Source organism: Paroedura picta, chromosome 5 (genome assembly GCF_049243985.1).
Source record: "Paroedura picta isolate Pp20150507F chromosome 5, Ppicta_v3.0, whole genome shotgun sequence".
NCBI lineage: Eukaryota > Metazoa > Chordata > Lepidosauria > Squamata > Gekkonidae > Paroedura > Paroedura picta.
The window spans coordinates 59,704,096-59,724,228 of NC_135373.1; the positions used below are offsets into that span (position 1 = coordinate 59,704,096).

Here is a 20,133-nt window from a genome sequence, read left to right on the forward strand (position 1 = left end):
ATGGCTGCCCTTACCAGGCTAAAATCCTTGATTGCAGTCTCTTGGTTGATATTAGAGCCAAGGAATTGAAAATCTTTAACCATTTCAATCCATCGCCAATGTTAAAGTCGTGTAATTCCCCAGTAGTCATTATGACTGTCTTCATGTTTAACTGTATACAATCCTGCTTTGGCACTTTCTGCTTTAACCATCAGCAGTAGTGATTACAAGGCCCAACTATTTTCTGCCTGTATTGTGGTGTCATCTGTGTATCTCAAATTGTGAACATTCCTTCCACCAATTTTCATTCCATCTTCATCGAAATGAAATCCAGCTCTCATTGTATGTTCTGTACAGGGAGATAAAACTTTATTTCTGTTCAATTAATGTAATTCCTTGTTGATGAATTTAAATCATGCTTTTAAATTTCCCTTGAAACAGATTCTTGCTCTTCTTTTTTTGGTATTCTCTTCTGTTTCTTTACACCGCTTATTATAATCGTTCCCTTTGTCCCTATCTGCAAGTTGCTGAAATGCTGCATTTAGACTTCTGATATTATTTCGGTTACCTTTTATTTTTGCTTCTCGTCTATCTTTATCAATCATCAGTCATTCATCAGCGCTTTTCATCTCTTTTGGCTATAGGGCTTTCTTCCCTGATAATATCTCTGATTTCAACTCATAGTTAGAATCAAAGAGTTGGAAGGGGCCATACAGGCCATCTAGTCCACCCCCCTGCTCAATGCAGGATCAGCCTGAAGCATTCAAGATACGTATCTGTCCAGCTGCTGCTTAAACACTGCCAGTGAGGGGGAAGTCACCACTGTTTACCCAAATGTTTTCAGGCAAGGTTCTTTATTATATCTGGATGCAATGAAACACGCAATGGATAAGGAGAATTTCATACTTTTATTAAGCAGGCAAATAAAAATCAAGCAAGCATAGATGACTGCATATTCACCGCAGTTAGCAAGCACATATCAAAAACTGACATAGCATATCAAGCAAGATTGCTATCTTCCTGCACTAATTAGAACCCCCTTAACTCCCTAATAAGAGCCTCTTGTGGCGCAGAGTGGTAAGGCAGCTGTGTGAAAACTTTGCCCATGAGGCTGGGAGTTCAATCCCAGCAGCCGGCTCAAGGTTGACTCAGCCTTCCATCCTTCCGAGGTCAGTAAAATGAGTACCCAGCTTGCTGGGGGGTAAATGGTAATGACTGGGGAAGGCACTGGCAAACCACCCCGTATTGAGTCTGCCATGAAAACGCTAGAGGGCGTCACCCCAAGGGTCAGACATGACTCGGTGCTTGCACAGGGGATACCTTTACCTTTACCTTTAACTCCCTAATGGAGAAGTTCTAGGCTAAGTCTATTGCCTCTCCCTGCAGCTTCCACCAAAGAAAGCGGAAAAATCCCAGAGAAAGAGCCAGCAATATTACTGCGCCTCCTGAGTAGCTTATTGGGACCCCTAACTGGAACCCTTCCCTGCCCTCCTCTAAATGACAACCTTCCACATACTTAGAGCAATCATGTCCCCTCTCAACCCCCTTTTCTCCAAATTGAACATTCCCAAGTCCCAAATTCTTCTAGTCCATGTTCACTTGAATTTCATGATACAAATTTATTCTTTATGGTCTTTTAACTATTCAGGAAAGTTATTTAGATTGTATTTTGGCAAAAAAGTTCAATAAAAGTAAATATAGTAAAAAAGTAAAATAGTAATATTTTGCAATATAGTAGTTTGAAGAGAGTTTACTAAATGTGATTCCATGCTTTCCTGACTAGACAGCTTTGCTATACTAAGCAACCCCAATATATTTAACTAGTAATCAAGCCCGCTGCAGCTAAATGCAGCGGGCGCTAGACCACGGAGCCTCCGCAGCCGTGCGGAGCGCAGCTGCCGGGGCTCCGTGTGTCAGGGGGCTGACGCTACGAGAGGCGCTTTGCGGCTGCCGGGGGTTCCCTTTGCGGGCGGCCATTAGGCCGCCCTCAAGGAAGCAACTGCAAGCCGCGCTCTGTGCGGCTCGCAGTTGTTTCCTTCAGTAGCCTAGGAATCGGCCAGGCCAATCGGCAGGTGCTTTGCGCCTGCCGATTGGCCCGGCCGATGGTCTGTCAGGAGGAAGGGGCCAATTAGGCCCCTTCCTCATCACGGACAAAGCCCTCCGCCTGAGGGCTTAACAAATTATTTAGTCCGCGGCGCCCGCGGCGCCGCAGGCGTGTTAAGGATAAGTAAATATGCTACCTTCCTTGCATTGATGTTCTTACTTCCAAAGTACAAAGAAATGTTTTTCTTAAAAAAATTAATTGATTTTTATGTAATTAAATATTCAGGTCCCCCTTGTTGCTCTTAATTATGAGGTAGTAACTGTGTTAGGAAGTGGACCCCTTCTCACTTTGAGGGGTAGTTTATAGGTAGCAAAAACATAAATTATCTTTCATAACATACCAATCATTTATTTGTAGTGCACTGTCAGGCAGGACTGGACATTGGAATAGATGGAAAATGTATCTAAAACATAAACAGTGGACATGGAAGCCAACTAGATGTCAGGTTTCTAGATCCTATGTGAACTGTTTAAATTAGATTAGTGAGATATTAGGGGCTGATGCACTAATGAACTTTTCTTCCTACCCAGAATAGGGATGCATATCTTTGGGACAATAGGCTCTCCAGGAAAGGTGCTGCTAATTCCATCAAGTTACCAATCTGTCTCTCCCCCCCCACACACACACACAAGGAATTTTATTAGATTTTTATACTGCCTCCGCATACGGCTCAGGGCGGTTCATATATAACGTTGTGGGGTAATATATGGAATAACCTAAGCATATAGCAGTCAGAAATAACATCAACAACAATCCAAAGAGGCTTAAATTAACATAATATCAATGATTTTGATCAACAATAATATAACAAGAATAACAACTTAGATAAAAAGCCCCAGGCAGGTCAGACTGGTGTAAGCCATGGAAGAGGTGTCTGAAGGGCGGGGGGGAGAACTTTAGATGTTATTGGGCTGGTCAGTCTCAGGGGAATGCCTAGTGGAGGAGCACCGTTTTGCAGGACCAGCAGAATTGTGGAAGTTCAAGCAGAGCCCTGATCTCTTCAGGGAACTTGTGCCACCAGGTGGGGGCCAAGACAGAAAAGGCTCTGGACCTTGCTAAGGACCGATATGCTTCTGTGGAGCCAGGGATCACCAGCCAATTGGCGGTGGCAGAGCATAATGCCCCTTTGGGTGTAATAACATAGAGACGGTCTCTCAGGTACACTGGGTACACAAGGTCAGACTGCATAAGGCCTTGAAGGTAAGAACCAAAACCTTAAGCCTTATCTGGAATTCGATAGGAAGCCAGCTGAGTTGTTGACGTATAGGCCGGATATGGGATCTCCATGGTGTTAGGAATTTAGTTAGGGATCACTAACAGCCTGCGTCACCTTGATAGTTTCCTGTCCTGAAATCTACAGGTTGTCAAGAATGTTATCATCTTTGGTCCTACCCCAGTAGAGCAATCATGGTTATTTTTTGGTTCCTGAGAAACTTCTGAGGTTCCACCCTGGGTATTATCCTCATTCCAGACAAACCCATCACAGGCCTCTTAATTGCTTTATCATACACGAGAAATCATATCAAGTACATTGTTTTAAGGGCTATCACTTCAGCTACAGCACAAAGAAACCATTTCCCCATAAAAGTAGGACACCCAGCACTAATCTCTGTGTGAATGTTCTTTGAGTACCCTTCATACACTACCTGTTTGCATGTATGCTATTCCTTTCTCTAAGACATTGGTCATTTTATTGGATCTGTGGACCTCTTACACATCATGATGGTAACTATAACTCCCCACACTTTCTCAAAACTATTCCCATTAAACCCTGCTTTTCCTTAATTTCTTGAGTATATGCTTTGTGAGCTTTTGTATTTATATTTACTTTTAAATTCTTCTCAATAAAACAACCTTCCATTTACTCTGGATTGGTTTATTAAAGAGTTTCTTAAGGGAATAACTCAGTATACTTAGGTGGAATTACTCACCTCTTGTTATGTCTCCAAGTAATTTGCTAATTCCCCCATCTAAATTCAGGAGACCTCCAATTTAGTAACATCTGGACTACCATCCGATGGGTGGTTTGGGTTATAAAACACTTGAAGTAATATTGTAACTCTTGTTCTGGGCACCTGTACAGTTCGTGAAAACACATAATTTAAACACTTGGCAAAAGCTTCCACTGGAAATCATGCAGAGAATGCTGAATTTGTTCAAACTGTGAACAAGAATGACCTTCAGATCCCTACTAACCATGAAGTTCATTGTGTGACCATGGAAACCCCTCTTCCATGTCTTTTTCTCCCTTAACAGAATTACTGCGAGCATGCCAATGATTCCTGTAGAAACTACCTGCAACCCATCAAACTAGATGAATAGCCACAGTTTTTCTGTAGCTGCACTGACTTCCACTTCACCATTAGGCCTGTTTTAAAATGTGCTCTGTTTTCAGGCTCCATTGAAGAAGTAATTTTCAACTACTTTTTATCTCTGCCAACATAAAAAGGCACGAATTTCATATTCATGAACGCTTAAAAAGTGTATTTTATTGTTTAATGTTTTTATTAATTTTGTATGATTGTTTTGGAGTCGCCTGTTATCGGCTCTAAGTCGACTGGAAAAGGGCAGGATAGAAATATACATCATCATTGTTTCATTTCTGTATTTATAGCTTTACTGAGCAACATAGTATGTTTCATCTATTACTCAGAGGAAACTTCGGATTCGCCATTCTAGTTCCCAGCCACACTCAGCTGGTTTCTATATATATATTCCTGGCAAATAGATGGGGAAGAAATGGAGGTAGTGACAGATTTTATTTTCCTGGGCTCCAAGATCACTGCAGATGGAGACTACAGCAAAGAAATTAAAAGGCACTTGCTCCTGGGGAGGAAAGCTATGGCAAATCTAGACAGCATCCTAAAAAGCAAAGACATCACCCTGCCAATGAAAGTCAAGGCTATGGTCTTCCCAGTTGCAATGTATGGCTGTGAAAGTTGGACCATAAGGAATGCCGAGTGTCAAATAATTGAGGTTTTTGAACTCTAGTGCTGGAGAAGACTCTTGCGAGTCCCTTGGACTGCAAGGTAAACAAACTGGTCAGTCCTAGAGGAGATCAGCCCTGAATGGTCTTTAGAAGGCCAGATCCTGAAGATGAAATTGAAATACTTTGGCCATGTCATGAGAAGGAAGGATTCCCGGGAGAAGAGCCTAATGCTGGGAGCGATTGAGGGCAAAAAAGAAGGGGACGACAGAGAATGAGGTGGCTGGATGGAGTCACTGAAGCAGTAGGTGAAAACTTAAATTATTTATTTATTTATTTATTTATTTATTTATTTATTTATTTATTTATTTAATATACTGCCCACCCCAAACTCTCAGAGCGGTTTACATGAAACGGGAACAATACATTTAACTCAGTTTATAGTAATGAGGTAACAACAGTAACAATAACAACAAAATAATGATAACTAGAAATTAAGCCCGCTGTAGGAGAAATACAGCGGGCGCTAGGGGATTGGGAGGGAGAATGTGACTCCATCCAGCCACCTCATTCTCTGTCGTCCCCTTCTTTTTTGCCCTCAATCGCTCCCAGCATTAGGCTCTTCTCCCGGGAGTCCTTCCTTCTCATGACATGGCCAAAGTAAGGTAGAAGAGGGAAGGAGGGATGGGAGGGAAAAAGGAGGGCAAGGGGTGGGTGAAGGGATGGATAGAAGGGAGAGAGAAAGGAAGGGAGTCCAAAAGAAAGCCAGAAAGATAGAGAGGCCGAAAGAGAGGAAGTGTGAGGGACAGGAAGAGGGAGAGATAGAGAGGCAGGAAGGAGAGAGAGAAACAGACGAAGGCTGTAAGGAAGGGAAGCAGGAAGATGAGGCCGAAAGAGAGGAAGTGAGAGGGACAGGAAGAGGGAGAGATAGAGAGGCAAGAAGGAGAGAGAGAAACAGACGAAGGCTGTAAGGATGGGAAGCAGAAAGAAGAAAGGAAGCAAAGTACTCAGGGAGGTCAGTGGAATGGGATGGGAGGGGCAGGGGAAGGTGTGTGAAGGGTCCGCGGGGAGGTGGGGGGAGTTGCAAGGGGGGATAATTGGGAGGGGGAGGGGGGAAGAGCGTGCGGTCGATAGGGGTGGGTGCGTGGGGGTGGGGGTGGGGGATGCAGCGATGGATAGTGTGGGCGATGTGGGTGGGTGGCTAGCGGAAGTGTGCACTGGGTGGGCAGCAGTGTGGGTGGGGCAGAGAATGGGGGTGGGGAAGCAGCGGCGGTTCACAGTCGCGAGTTAGGCGGGTGGCTGGGGGAAGAGCGATGTTTGTGTGTGTGGGGGAGCAATGGCGGCGGGGTGCGGAGCCCCCCCAGGGACAAATGGAAGGGTAGGCCATCAGTGGGCAGGGCTCCTCCAGATCGTCAGCACAGGCAGGTGGCTTGGAGGGTGTTGGCAGGCTCTGTTGAGGCCAAGGGACAGGTCCGGTGCATCAGTGTCATGATGGGGCGGTCCCTTTGTCAGGGGTGAAGGCTCCTGGGCCTGGGCTGGCTCCAGGGATGGTGGATGGCTCGGAAGGGGCGGACTGCACCCCTGGCCGCCACCTCGAACCCCTGCCACCTCCAGCAGGCTGGCCATGGCAGGCGGGTGCCTGTGGTAGCCACTGGGAGGCCAGTAACGGCGGCGTAGGGGGAAGGTGGCAGGTCATTGGCAAGGGGTGCCTTTTGGCCATCTCTGGAGCAGGTAGCAGTTTGGGCAGCAGGAAAGGAGCAGGGCCGCTGTGTCTTCGACATGGCGGCCCTGCTCCTTCCCCATCAGTGAAGTGTCTTCTGGCTTCCTCAGCCTCCAGTCAACGATGGGGCAAATGACTAGTCAGGAGCCGCACTGTGCGCGGCTCCTGAGTGACAGCTTGGCCCCAGAGTGACACTTCGAGGCCCCAATTGGGCCCTCCGAGTTTTTATCATAGACAGGCCCCCGCCCCTTTCTCCACCCTCAGAGCCCTTAGGGCTTTATTCCTACCACTCTGCGGAGCAGTTTACAGATAACAAACATTGTAGAATTTTAGAATACTAGAAACATTGATTAACTCATACTGAGGCCAGTGGTTTGGGCGTCTCTGTAATGATTGCCGTCGGAGAGAGGCGTGGGGGCCAGTGGGAAGCCTGTTTTACCTCCTTTCCTGGCCTTGTGACCAATCTGTGAAAAAGTCATGTCCTACTTTTGGTGCCTGCCAAGTAATTTTACTTGTCTGGGGACAAGTACATTTGGCTCCATTTAGGGTTGCTGACTGAGTTGGGAAATTCCTGGAGATGTGAGGGTGGAATCTGGGGACAGCGGAATTGGGGGGTGGGGCATCAGTAGAGTATAATGCCATAGAGCCTGCCTTCCAATTCAGCCATTTTCTCCAGAAAAACTGCTTTGTATTATCTGGAAAGCAGTTGTATTTCTGGGTAGGGTTGTTAGGTCCATCGGAAGAGTCGATGGGGGTGAATTTATTTTATTTAATTTTGTTTGTTTGTTTGTTCTGTATTCCCTGCCACTCCCAAGAATGGCTTGAGGCAAGTTACAATGTCTCATAAACCCCCATAAAACCCCATTAAAATGGACAACACTCGTAATACAAGAAAGCGGCCACATGTCAATAAGGGCTCTATAAAAAACTCCCCCACCCCCTACCCAGCCACTGTCCCTGGAGGGATGGAAGGGGGGGAGTCGAGATCTCAGATAGATTGCTGGCTGACTGGGGGGGGGGGCTTGATCTTCTTCGCTGCCCTGGCCTCAATCATAGACCTGGTGGAAGAGCTCTGTTTTGCAGGCCCTGCAGAATGCCGAAAGCTCCTGCAGGGCCCACAGCTCACCCAGGAACTCGTTCCACCAGGTTGGGGCCAGGACTGAAAAGGCCCCAGCCCTGGTCGAGACCAGGTGCACTTCCCTGGGGCCAGGAACAACCAGTAAATTATCACCCGCAGAGAGTAAAGCTCTGCGGGGGACACAGGGCGATAGGCAGTCCCTCAGGTATGTGGGTGCCAGACTGCAAAGGGCCTTAAAGGTTAAAACCAGAACCTTGAATCGGGCAGGGTAGGAAGAAGCAAGAAATAAATGTGATGTGCCTACCACAGAGTACTATAGAGTTTTGCACTGGTGGCCTCCTCTGAAAGTAGGGTTTTTTTTGCATGTGCAAATCACTTCTGACATAGATGCAGCAGACTGAACTCTTCCTAGTTGATGCTGGTTTGGAAGAATTAGGACTGAATACTGCAAACCAAACAAGCCTTGTTCAGGTTAGGCCCTGAATTATGCCACACTACCATGGGCAGCTTTCTTGGTGGATGGATGCCTTGGGTTTATAGAAGCCTTTCTGGAAATGAATTTTCATTGGCATGTTAATGGGCCTGGAATCATAGTATTAGAATGAATGTTAGATGATTGCTGTCATCTTTCTAGCCTAGCAGCTCTATGAGTCTAGATGGGAGGGAAAGATATAAGGAGTTCAGCAGATCCAGATCAATCCCACTGGAAAGGCAGAGAGACAAATTCCTTCTGACTTTGCATGCTGAAAGCCATTCAAATCTGCTTGCCATTGAACAGCATGCAGCAGACTGAACAGAAGTACGCATGAGACATAGTTGGAGCGATGAATGACACCTCTCACTCTGAACACTCTTTGGAGCCATTTTCACGCTTCTTTTAAAAATAACACACTGATTATGGGAAACCATCTAGCATACAGAGAGGTGAAAGCTCCAACAAATCCTGATGGCTTGTCAAAAGCGATTGTCTGCCTCCAGCCCTCTTAGTCATGCCATTCTCATTTTAAGTGAAAGGCAATTGAGGAAAAGTTATTGACATAGCAAAGGGTTCTGGGAAGGAATCCAGAAGATAATTTGCTTTCCTGTGGATGCAAATGCCGCACTCCAATATGATCCCCAGAGATTTAGGCAACAGACTTTTTCTTTTCAAGCCTTTCTAAGTGCCCCTAAAAGGAGAGTGAAAACGCTCATGAGAATCTGTATTCTGTGAGTGGTTATGGACTTCCAGATTAGGATTTCACATTGTTTGTCCACTTCCTCTGTTGAATGCCAGATGCAACCGAGGACTGCTTCAACCTTGCAAAGAAGTTCACAAGAAGTTACAAACTTGCATAAATGCCAGCTAATTTGCTGATATATTCCTAAAGCTTAGTTCAGATCTCACACCAACCCATGGAGTGTGCTAAATAGTGTTTGACATTTTGCCAAATCCTAAGACTCTCTCAGAAATCACTGTCCTACATACTGGGACTCCACCAACTGCAGCAACAGGAACACATCTACCCTACCCGTGAGCCTTCCAATAGGTGCATTGATCAAGGCTGATGCACATATTTAACATACATGTACAGCTTTGGTAAGTGTGATGTGAACTGGATTTTTCAGCGTCTGTATTCGTACAGACTGAGTCTGCATGTGCATGGTAAGTACAGGTATCGCCACTATTCACACAGCATGGTGACTGTATTCATATAACATGGAGCCAGCTTGCCGTAGTGGTTAGGAGCATGAACTTCTAATGTGGTGAGTTGGATTTGATTCCGCACTCTCCCACATGCAACCAGCTGATAAAGCTGTTCTGACCGAGTAGTAATATCAGGGCTCTCTCAGCCTTACCTATCTCACAGGGTGTCTGTTGTGGGGAGAGGTAAGCCACTTTGAGACTCCTTTTGGTAAAGAAAAGTGGCATATAAGAACCAACTCCTTATTCTGTATCAGGAGGACAGTTTATTTTATTTTATTTATTATAGTATTATATATTACTATATAGTTAAATTCTAGTCCAGTGCATCTGAGGTAAGAGTCAAAACTCCCTTTTTCAGATAGCAGGAGGATCACAGGGAGCACACATTCCAGTTATGTCCACATAGTAAGCTTGTTGTACATGTAAGCATAACTTCTAAAGAAGACTATAGTTAGCCCACAGTAGTTCACCAATCCATCCAAGCCCACTATAAACATATTTGTGTACAGGGCAGTGTATGTGGAAGGAAATGGAATCTACCATATCAGCTCTACCCTCGCTTGTGGTCCAGCATGGTGGTTTCTTCTGCTCCAATGCATGCTCTCCTGAATGTGGCTACAGTACTTCATAGGCATTGATTAAAAATGGATTTAACTGATGCTTCAGCCAGTTCTCTTCCTGTGTTGCCAGGCATGGCTCTATTTCCTTGCATCTCTTATATTGCCAAAATATTAGCAGCTGAATTAAGCAAGTCTATAACCAAAAGAGGGAAAAAAAGGTTATGAGGATTGATCTTATCAGAGGAAATGGAAATCAGATGTTTAGTTGCTAAGTAATGTCAAACCATAAGTCATAATGGTCTATAGACTTAATTTAGTTTCATAAAATTTCATTCATGACCTGTTTGTTGAATCTAATTTTCAGTAGCACGAAGAAATCTGTAACAAGAGAAGAGAAGACATCAGAACTTTAAAGATTAATCAGGAAGGACTGTATTGCCCCCTAGTTAAGCACATTTAATTTTAAACTGAGTCATACAATCACCTTGAGGGTTACAGAAAGTAATTTAGCTACAACAATATAAAGGGATTAGTGGAATCCATGTAAACATAGATAGGAAGATCTAGTTATTTGCTGTTGGTTGAGTTGGGTCATGTTAGTTTCTATCTTAAATATTTGTATAAAAATAAAACAAAAAATAGAGCAGAAGACTTTTTCTTTGTCTACATATTAATCATGAATTTTGCTGTTCTAATGGGAATATTTGTAGCTTAGATCCAACAGGGATTTTGTGAAAAGAAGGATTTCTGCCAGTGGTGTGTGACTTTCTCACCTCTCCCGCTCACTGCAACTTGAATTTCCTCCCCCCCCCTCGACACACACATAAACACACCGCATGTTGAATGCTGCTCCTGGGTAGGGTTGCTAACTCTGGATTGTGAAATTTGTGGACATTTGAGGGATGCAACCTTGGAAGGGTAGAGTTTGGGAAGAGACCTCAGTGAGGATATAATACTATAGAGTCTACCTTCCAAAGCAGCCATTTTCTCTAGAACTTTTTTTAAAATCTAAAGACCAATTGACCTGGAAAGAGCCATGAAAGAGCCTGGAAAGAGCCGCCTCGAGCCTTCGGGGGGAGGCGGGGTATAAATATAAATATAATAATAATAATAATAATGACCTGGAAACTGTCAGCCCTACTTTTGGGAGATAGGGGATCCCACAGGAACAGCATTTCAGGGCCATTTTGGACAGCAGCAATAGAGGCAAGGCAGTATATCTGCATTCTGAAAATGTTAGTTCTTCCACCTTGGGAAACACTCTGGTGGATCTAAGTCTGTGAACCCATGGGCAGGCCAAACTGTGGCTCCATGTCCATGGACTACACTTAACATGAGCCCTTAATATCTGGAGAATCATAGTTTGGCATAAGAGGTCAAATGTATCAAGATCACTACTGCTCTTCTGACTAGTTTGGACTGGGTTAGCCAGCTGGTGGTAAGAGTCTAGCACAGCCTTTCTCTCATTGAGAAACCCCATAAGTAGCATGTTCATGCAGAATATGGTTGGAAAGGAGAAAGGCATACATGCCCACCCTTTCCATCTCTCCAGGCCTATTGTTGGCCATTTTGGGAGGGGATGGGTGAGTCAACATGACTATATATGGTCATACCACATGATAAATGTTTAATAAGGTTTTAGGTTGCCACTTCCCCCTCAGTTGAGCGGCGAGCACATTTCAGCTCGTCCGTGGAGACTTATGGATCTAATTGGATTCCTGAATGCTCTGTGGGACCCAATGCCTCCCAGCACTTCTCTAGATAGATTGGTCAGTGACTGGCATGACAGAATGCTGGCCACCATTGATGAGATAGTTCCCAGATGTTCTCTCCGCCCCCGTCTCCAGCGGGCCCCCTAGTACACTGAGGAGCTTCACAGGAAGAAACAGGAACTAAGATGACTAGAGTGAGTTTGGAGGAAGATTCGTGATGAAGAATTGAGAACATCTTATAAAACGTAGTTAAGAGCCTATGAGATGGCAGTGAAGTCAGTGAAATGCAACTTTTACTAGACTTGTATCGTATCTGTGCACTCATGACCAGCACAGTTATTCAGGATAGTCCGATCCCTCACTGCTCTCAATGAAGGACGCCAAAACAATAGCCAATTGGACATTAGCTATGAGGCATTAGTGAGTCACTTTGCAGACAAAATCTCGAGTCTCCGCCATGACTTTCTCCCAACTTTGGACAGGGAAAACGAACTAAAGGACCTTGGCCATCTTTGGAAAGAACGCTGAGTCACTTCAGACGACTCTCACTAGATGAAGATATGCTACCAGCAATAAGGCCAACCATATGCCCACTAGACCCATGTCCATCGTGGCTCTTCAAAATATCAGGTATAAGAATAGGAGCCCCTCTCCGGGAAATAATCAATCTCTCCCTTTCAACAGGAGAATTCCCGGAGGGATTAAAAAGGGCAGTGATATGCCAGTTGCTCATTCTCCTTCTGGTTCCTTTTCCATACATCCACCCAAGTTTTCTTGGGGTAGTGGGCCAACAGTTCTTAAGGAGCTGTCAGGAAATCGGGTTAACCCCCTAGCAGCAGGTTCTGCCCTCTCTTCCCTCCTATGCCACAGTCTGAAGAGAATCCTCTCCCTTCCTGTCAGCTCTTTGTCTATTAACTATTTGCTACTAGGACCCAATTCAAAGTGTTAGTCATTATGTATAAATGGGACATCAGAATTATCAAACAGCATCTCCTGACATACTCCCATGTGCCAGCTATGTTCTTCAGACAGTCTTCTCCATAAGGCTTGGCCACATGGTTATGGTTGGGTTGTGGGCTTTTTCTATGGAGGGCCGAGCCCTTTGAAATGACCTACCAAAGTGGGTGAAGAGGGCACCTTTACTTGCTATATTCAGGAAGGCATATAATTCCAGAAAGCAATTGGTGGAGGATAAATTATTTCAACTAATTTGGCTATGATATGTAATCCTATATTTTAAAAATAGCATGCTTTTTGATTTGTGCGTGTTAAATCTGTGCTTTAGTCTTATTGGACTGGTATATTTTGTGTAATTTCAACCTGGTCATTCCATTGTTAGCTGCCTTGAGTCTAAGATAAGAAGGGGGATAATAATGTGTGTGTGTTATGTGCCATCAAGTCACTCCCAATTTGTGGCAACCTTATGAATTAACCTCCCAAATGTCCTGTGGTTAACAGTCTTGCTGAGGTCTTGCAAACTGAGATATATGACTTCCTTTATGCATCTCATGTTGAGTCTTTTCCTGCTGCTTTATACCACATTAACAGAGCAGAGGAATCCTTGAAGGGTAGCTACTGGGTAGCATCAATAGCAGAAAGAGACATTGGTAGATGATCTATCATAGACAATGGAAGGACACTTCAGCTAAACCTGGTCAGTACTGCGCAGAAGGTGGCAATGGTTTTCTAATACCTTGAAAACCCTATAAAGGGACAATTCAAAATTAAATATATAGTTACAAGTGGGGACCTTCAAGAAACTTGCAGGGAGAGTGCATCCCCCCATTTAATTCTTTCCCCCCTCTCAAAATATTTCAACAGTCTAAACATCTTGCCTACTTTTCTCTCTGTCAATTTCCCTCTTATATTTCTCTCCCCTCAACTTCTCTGATAATTTCCCTCCTGCCCCTCTCTATCAATATCCCCTCCCCATTTCTCTTTGTCCCCTTCCCCTCCTTACCTTCACTTCTTCCACTGCATGCTGACTGATTAGAAAGGGAGAGGGGAGTTTTAGAAGCATAGCTGACCTATGGACTACAGAAGGGTGTAAGGGTGAAAGGAAGCTTGTTTTCATCTATATCTCTGTAGCTGCTTTGCTCAGCTGCCCTTTCAAAACTTTCTCCTGCCTTCTAATCCATCAGATTGCAGGAAGAAACAGTTTGGGAGTTGGAGGGGAGAGGAAACAATGTATCCTGTCCACTCCACCTCCATTGCTATTTCTTCTTGAAGTCTGACAGATTAGAAGGAGGGGGAAAGTTTTGAAAGGGCAGCTGAGCCAGAAACTACAGTGATGAAAAGAGAAGGAGCTCCCACCTCTCTATAGTCAGTCCATAGTTTCCTGATGGGTAGGACACGACTTCGCACCTAACAACAACAACCCCACAATGCATTTTTAAAAATGTTTTGGGATTTTTCTGCAAACCTGGGAGTCCCTCCAAGTTTGGAAAAAAAATCTCACTTTTCTCAATGTGGACCCAACCTGCAGATTTAGGTATCTGCAGATCTGCCCACACTTGAGATATAGATATAGAGATATGTCAGCCAGCTAAAGGAGGTAAGCACAATAATCAGTTAGGTGTTTCCAACCTATATACGTACATGCTCCAATTCTCCATAATCTTTAACCACTCGTGCGGTTAAATAAAGCCCTAAGGGCTATTGGGGAGGAGTTAGGTCGGGCTCTGTCTCTGATAAAAACTCGCCCCTCCAAGTGTCACTCAAGGGCCAAGCAGCCAATGGGGAGGTGCGCAAAGCGCCTTCCAATTAGCCCCTCACCAGGACAGACCAAAATTCCATTCACCCAGCCCAGTCTGGCTGCCAGTCTGCTCCTGACCACCGCTGGGATTGGAGGTCAGTAGGGCTGCCACCCAGGCTGCACCAGCCCTTTTTGCCCCAAGGCTGTCCTAACTGTCATGTCCAACTGTAAATTGCCTCAGAACCCTGACAGAGCTGGCAGGAGGCTGGAGAGTGCTCCCCCTCCCCCCCTTCAGGCCTGCTGCGAAGGGGCCTCTGACAGGCCCTGTCTGAGGGGAGGGAGGCCTTTCCAAGAGCAACGCAGGGGAGCCTTTTGAGGGGGGGGGGACTTTCTCCTTCTGCCAAACAGTTGCCTGACAGGAGGCCACAGAAAAGCCCCTTCTCACTTAAAATACTGCTCTGCCCGGAGGTTAGACACAGCCAAGCCATGTGTCTTTCTTCTTTGCAACTCTCTGCAGATTTGAGGTCACTGCACAGCATTATTCTGCAGAACAAACTGGCTCTTTTGTCTCCTGTTTCATCTGCACAACAATCCTGTGCAGTAGGCCTCAAGTCTGTCAATTCAACAACAACCTGTGTGGGAGGCCTTAAATGTTTCTTCTCTACCACAACCCTGTCCAAAGGAGCCCTTTCTGCCTGGGGAGCTGATCTTTATACTCTGCAGGTGAGCTGTAATTCAAGAAGCTCACCAGGCCCCACCTGGAGGTTGGCTACCCCTGGGTGGGAAATATTTCTGGAGGTTTGGACTTCAAAATTGTACAATGCCTCAGAGTCCAGCCTTCAAAGGAGCCATTTTTGCCTGCAGTTGGTAGGGAGTGGTGCAGGTGTATCCCTCCTGGCCTATAGGTTATGGCCAGCCCTTACCAGCAACTATTTGTATTCTGGGGCGAAGACAGGCTAACCAGCATCAGTCCTGTGAGTCTGGAAAATGCAGGAAGATCTAAATAAATATTTACAGCCTGAAACTGTAAATAGAGAACAAATAAATGTCTGGAGACACATGGTAACTGAATGACTTATTGGCCTGGCAATAAAAAAAAACAGTATTAAAAAGCTTACTAAGGTCAAGACTGCTGTGCACAGAGAGTCTTCCCTTAGGGTTGCCAGCTTCCCTGTGAGGCTTGCTACCCCACCTCCCTCGTGGGGAGTCTGCTATGGGGAGAGAAAGGGAAGACGATTGGAAAATGCTTTGAGACACCTGAGGCCTGCTGGATCACTGCGGCCCATTCCCAGTTCTCTCAGATCTCTCACAACCCCACATACCTCATAGGTTGACTATTGTGGAGAGACAAATGGAAAAGGTGTTTGTAAACCGCTTTGAGACTTCTTTGGGTAGTAAGCAATAGGATACAAAAATCTGTTCTTCTAAGGAGCAACCATGAAAGAAGCATGTGGGCACATAACATTTTATCAACAGTGAAAAAATGGAAAAGAAGGAACAGGGTGGACACCTGTGTACTGTGACTACCCCATGTGTATTAGGACAGAGAGGCATTTCGGTGAATGTGGCCTAATTCACACAAGAAGGGAAATGATGCAGAAATGAACTGGGAGGAATTGGTTGCCATGTAATCTTCCCCTAAGAAGAGTCTCCAGTCTAATTTTCCCTTCACATATCTGAGGACGTGGCTCTGGAAAGCTCATCTGTAACCACGATGCCAAAATCCCCAAAGGTCAGTCCTCTCCCACACTCAACGAACATTCCACACCACAGGTTCTTGACACCCTTATCTCCACACCCATGCCCTCATTTGCCACCACGCCACCACAACCTCCCACACAACACACACATTCAACCCCATGCCCTTACAGACTGGATAACTCCTCCTCTTCCTCTTCCCACTGCCAAGCTCTAGCGCCCGTTATATTCTTTGATACAACGGGCTTTGCCCTTAGTTAGGAACATAATTAGGATTTTCTGTGTATACAATTTGTATGCATCTATACATCGTGCTTGCATTCTGGAGAACAGGCATAGGAGGAGGCAGAGCATGTGCACAGGCATGAGCAGGAGTGGAGCACCATGCCCATTCCTGGTCCCCCTTTGTGTGCATTGGTCATGTGATATGGATTTGATTACACTTGCCAAACCCAGCTTGGGAAATTCTTGGAGATTTGGGGTGCATGGGGAGGGCAGGCTTTGGCAAGGGAAAAGAATTCAGTGGATATGTGATGCCAGAGAATAAGCATTCAGAAACTGCCAGTTCCTTCAAGAGAATGGGTTGATCTAGCCTGGAGATCAGCTGAAATCCCAGGTCAACTCGAGACTCCATCTGGAAGCTGGTATCTCTGCACTGTTTTGATATCTGAACCAAAGCGAAGTGATGTATTTGTGGACTTTTTAAAAAAGGGACCAACCAACTTTTGCAAAGTTTCATTACCCTGGCAGCCTGGATAGGATTCTTCCCTCCACAGGAGGCTGGTTAAGTAGCTATTAACAAACCCAAACTCATTATAATAATGTTGGCTCAAACTGCTATAATCTGTAGCTACCAGCTGTAAGAATAGCTCAACACATGCTAGATTAAAGCTTTGGGATTGTACAGTAGAGCCTGAAAAGAATTGCTGGAAAGAGAACAAGAAATGGAGATTTCTCCCCCCCCCCACACCCCCACCACCCTGATCCTCCCCTCTAGGAAAGTTAGAAACCATTAGGGGGTTAAGCAGACAAGTTTTCCCTTCCCTTTGTTTTTGGTCCTCTTTAACTGATGCTCAAATGCCCTCAGTCTTCCATATCCTCCACAGAGCAACAAGCGTCCTTACTCTTCAGCAGGAAGTTTGGGGTTTGAAGAGTTGTTCCTTTTTAATATTTTTTGCACATCCATGGAATATTCCTGCCCCACAGCTGCAGTTACCTCATCTGTGAGTAGCCTTGTTTGGAAACTGTGGCCTGGGATACAGCCATCATATCTGGCAGTAGAAGGAGGGGAGATGTGTTTGGTTCAATTTCTTTTTCTATATTTATTTACTTCATTTTTATGCAGCCTTTCTCCTCAATGGGGACCCAGAGTGACTTACACTAGTCTCCTCCCTTCCATGTTATCCTCAAAACAGCCCTGTGAAGTAGATTCCGTTGAGTGGGTGTGGCTGGCCCCAGGTCATCGATTGAGCTTCCATGGCAAGTGGGGATTTGAATCTGGTTATCCTTTGTTTGAATGTGCATGAAGATAGCTATGACAGTGAAAACTGGCACAATTCTAGAATAGGTTAATGTCACCTGAGTTGTCGTGCCATATATTCTGCTTCTCCAGACTGAAGGGGTAAACAAAGTTAGATAGGTGAAAGATGCTGAAACCGTTTTCTGCCACTATTTTGCCATAAATACTGATGCAAATGTATCCTTCAAATATATCATCACTATCAGTTTATTCAAAAGAACATCAGTGTCTTGTTTGATGTTAAACATCACAGATGGAATCAAGCCTTTTGAAAATCAGAGAAGATGTGGTTTTTCTTCTGTCACAAAAGGGCTGAAACTTTTATGAAAGAACTATTAATTGCATTTGATGGTAACAGAGATATTGCCTTGTGGATATATCAGAGCTCAGAAAAATTCATTTGCAAATAAACTGAGGCAACTCTACTAGACCAAAAAATTCTGTGATGGTCCAAAGTTAGTTTTTATTTTAAGTCTATAAGAGTATAGAAAAGACTTCTTATTTTCCCTTTTCAATAAATGAAAACACAAATGTGAGAGTTTTGTGAAATGCTTGGGACATAGTAGATTATGACATGCATTAACATTGACTTATCCTGATGTACATATCAAAAGAGATTCTGTTTGGCCTACCATAGGAAGAAGAAGAGTGATAATAATCAGAATGGAATTACAGCTAGAATGGAACCCAAACCATTTTGAATGGCTGTTGCTTATACTGAAATCATGATAAGCCAACTTCCATTGCAACATTTCAAGGAATCATTGATCAACCCTGTGGACTCCTAGAGCAGGTGTGCACAAGAAAGTAGTCCTTTTAAATATATTTAAAGTTTATTAAAATAATTATCAAAGTTTAAATATTGGCAACAACATATCTCTAAAATCATGCAACACAGCAAGAAAAACTAGCTTAACTAAGTTCTACATTAGGTGGCACAATCTTACAGTCATGAAATCAAAGGCTACAGTTCAAGCATTCTCTTACATTGTTGTCCATTTCCAAATAAGCAGATCATAGTTGAGATATTTAGTCTATCAAAATTCAAGCTACTTTCACTGTTCCCAGCCCAGGTATAATTTTTGGCTGAAATCAGACGATGATGACCAACCAATCAGGATGTGATCTTGCTAGAATCCTCTAAAAGATTACCTCACTCCTCTGTTCTCCTCCTCCAGTTCTGTGGCCCACATAGAATCATAAAGTTGGAATGGATCTCCAGGGTCATCTAGTCCAATCCCCTGCAGGAATATAGGAGCATCCACATTGACCCCAATTTAATACCCAAGTGATTTCCCCCTTGAAAAATCTCCAGAATCCAGCCTGGCCTCGAGGAAATTCACCTAGCAACCCACAGTGGCAATCAGCAATTCCCTGGGTATGCAAGGAAGGGCCACAAACACTGTCACAATCTGCCCAAGTTCATAAAATTAGCATTTCTGTCACATGACTATCCAGCCTTTGCTTAAAAACTTCCAAATAACGAGAACTCACCACCTCTTGAGGAAGCCTGTTCCACGGAGCAACCACTCTAACTGTCAGGATCTTCTAGATGTTTAGCTGAAAATTCTTTTAAATTAATTTCATCCCACTGGTTCTGGTCCATTCCCCTGGAGCAACAGAAAACAACTCTGCTCCATCTTCTGTATGACAGTCATTCAAGTATTTGAAGATGGTTATCATATCACCTCTTAGTCATCTTCTCTCTAGGCTAAACAGACCAAGCTCCCTCAACCTTTCCTCAAACAACTTGGGCTGATTCTGCACTTATTTTGTTTTTTCCATTGTGGATCCTGCTAAATTCAGATCGATTTGAACTTGTGTCTTCCTCTATCCCCCCCCCCCGCAATTAAAACAGAAAGTGTTCTGCACTCAATTGGGGAAACTCAGAGTGGGGAGGGGAGCCAAGCGCAGCAGGAGTCTCTTTTCTTGAAAAAGAATTGGGGTGGGGAGAAAGGATTGGAGACAGCGGGGGGGGGGGAATAAATCCAAGAGGCAAATCTCTGCTGAGAGAAGTTAGGACTTCTGGAGCACAGTCACTTTAAGACAAGCCTTACAACTGGAAACCAGGAAGTCTTTGAACTGATACCCTGGCCAATCAGGGAAGACTGCTTTCCTACGAGGCATGGAGAAGGAAGTTAATTTACAAAAAGCAGAAATCTGCACACTAACTGATGGCGATTTTTCAAATATTGAGGGTTATATCCACTTCTGGATATCGCGGGGAAAGGTAAGGTTACTCCGGATCAATCATGTATGTTGCAGAGGGAAATTTAAAGCACCCAAAATCAAAATGGAAATCAAATTCAGTGTAGACAGAAGGGATTTATTTGAGCTGGCAGTGGATAAAAAGCCCCATGCAGATTACACCCTAGGCTCCAAATCCCTCACCATCTTCTGCCTCATGATGTTATCATGATGAGCCAATTCCCCTTATTCTGACCTTGAAGATTATAAG

At 44.5% G+C, this 20,133-nt stretch overlaps 1 long non-coding RNA gene across 6 annotated transcripts in view; it reads right to left on the bottom strand.

The window, feature by feature from the left end:
• Window positions 1-997: 997 nt before the first annotated feature.
• LOC143837856 (uncharacterized) overlaps window positions 998-20,133 on the bottom strand; it is a 44,876-nt gene continuing 25,740 nt past the window's right edge. For 3 of the 6 annotated variants that reach the window (XR_013231114.1, XR_013231110.1, XR_013231112.1), the window contains 3 exons: window positions 18,828-19,285; window positions 10,392-10,429; window positions 5,658-10,244 (listed from right to left, as the gene is read on the bottom strand). This is a non-coding gene — a long non-coding RNA (uncharacterized LOC143837856). Of the gene's footprint in view, window positions 4,159-5,657; window positions 10,245-10,391; window positions 10,430-18,827; window positions 19,286-20,133 lie in introns of those variants that run through there. The other 3 variants (XR_013231113.1, XR_013231111.1, XR_013231115.1) reach the window with 3 other exon arrangements.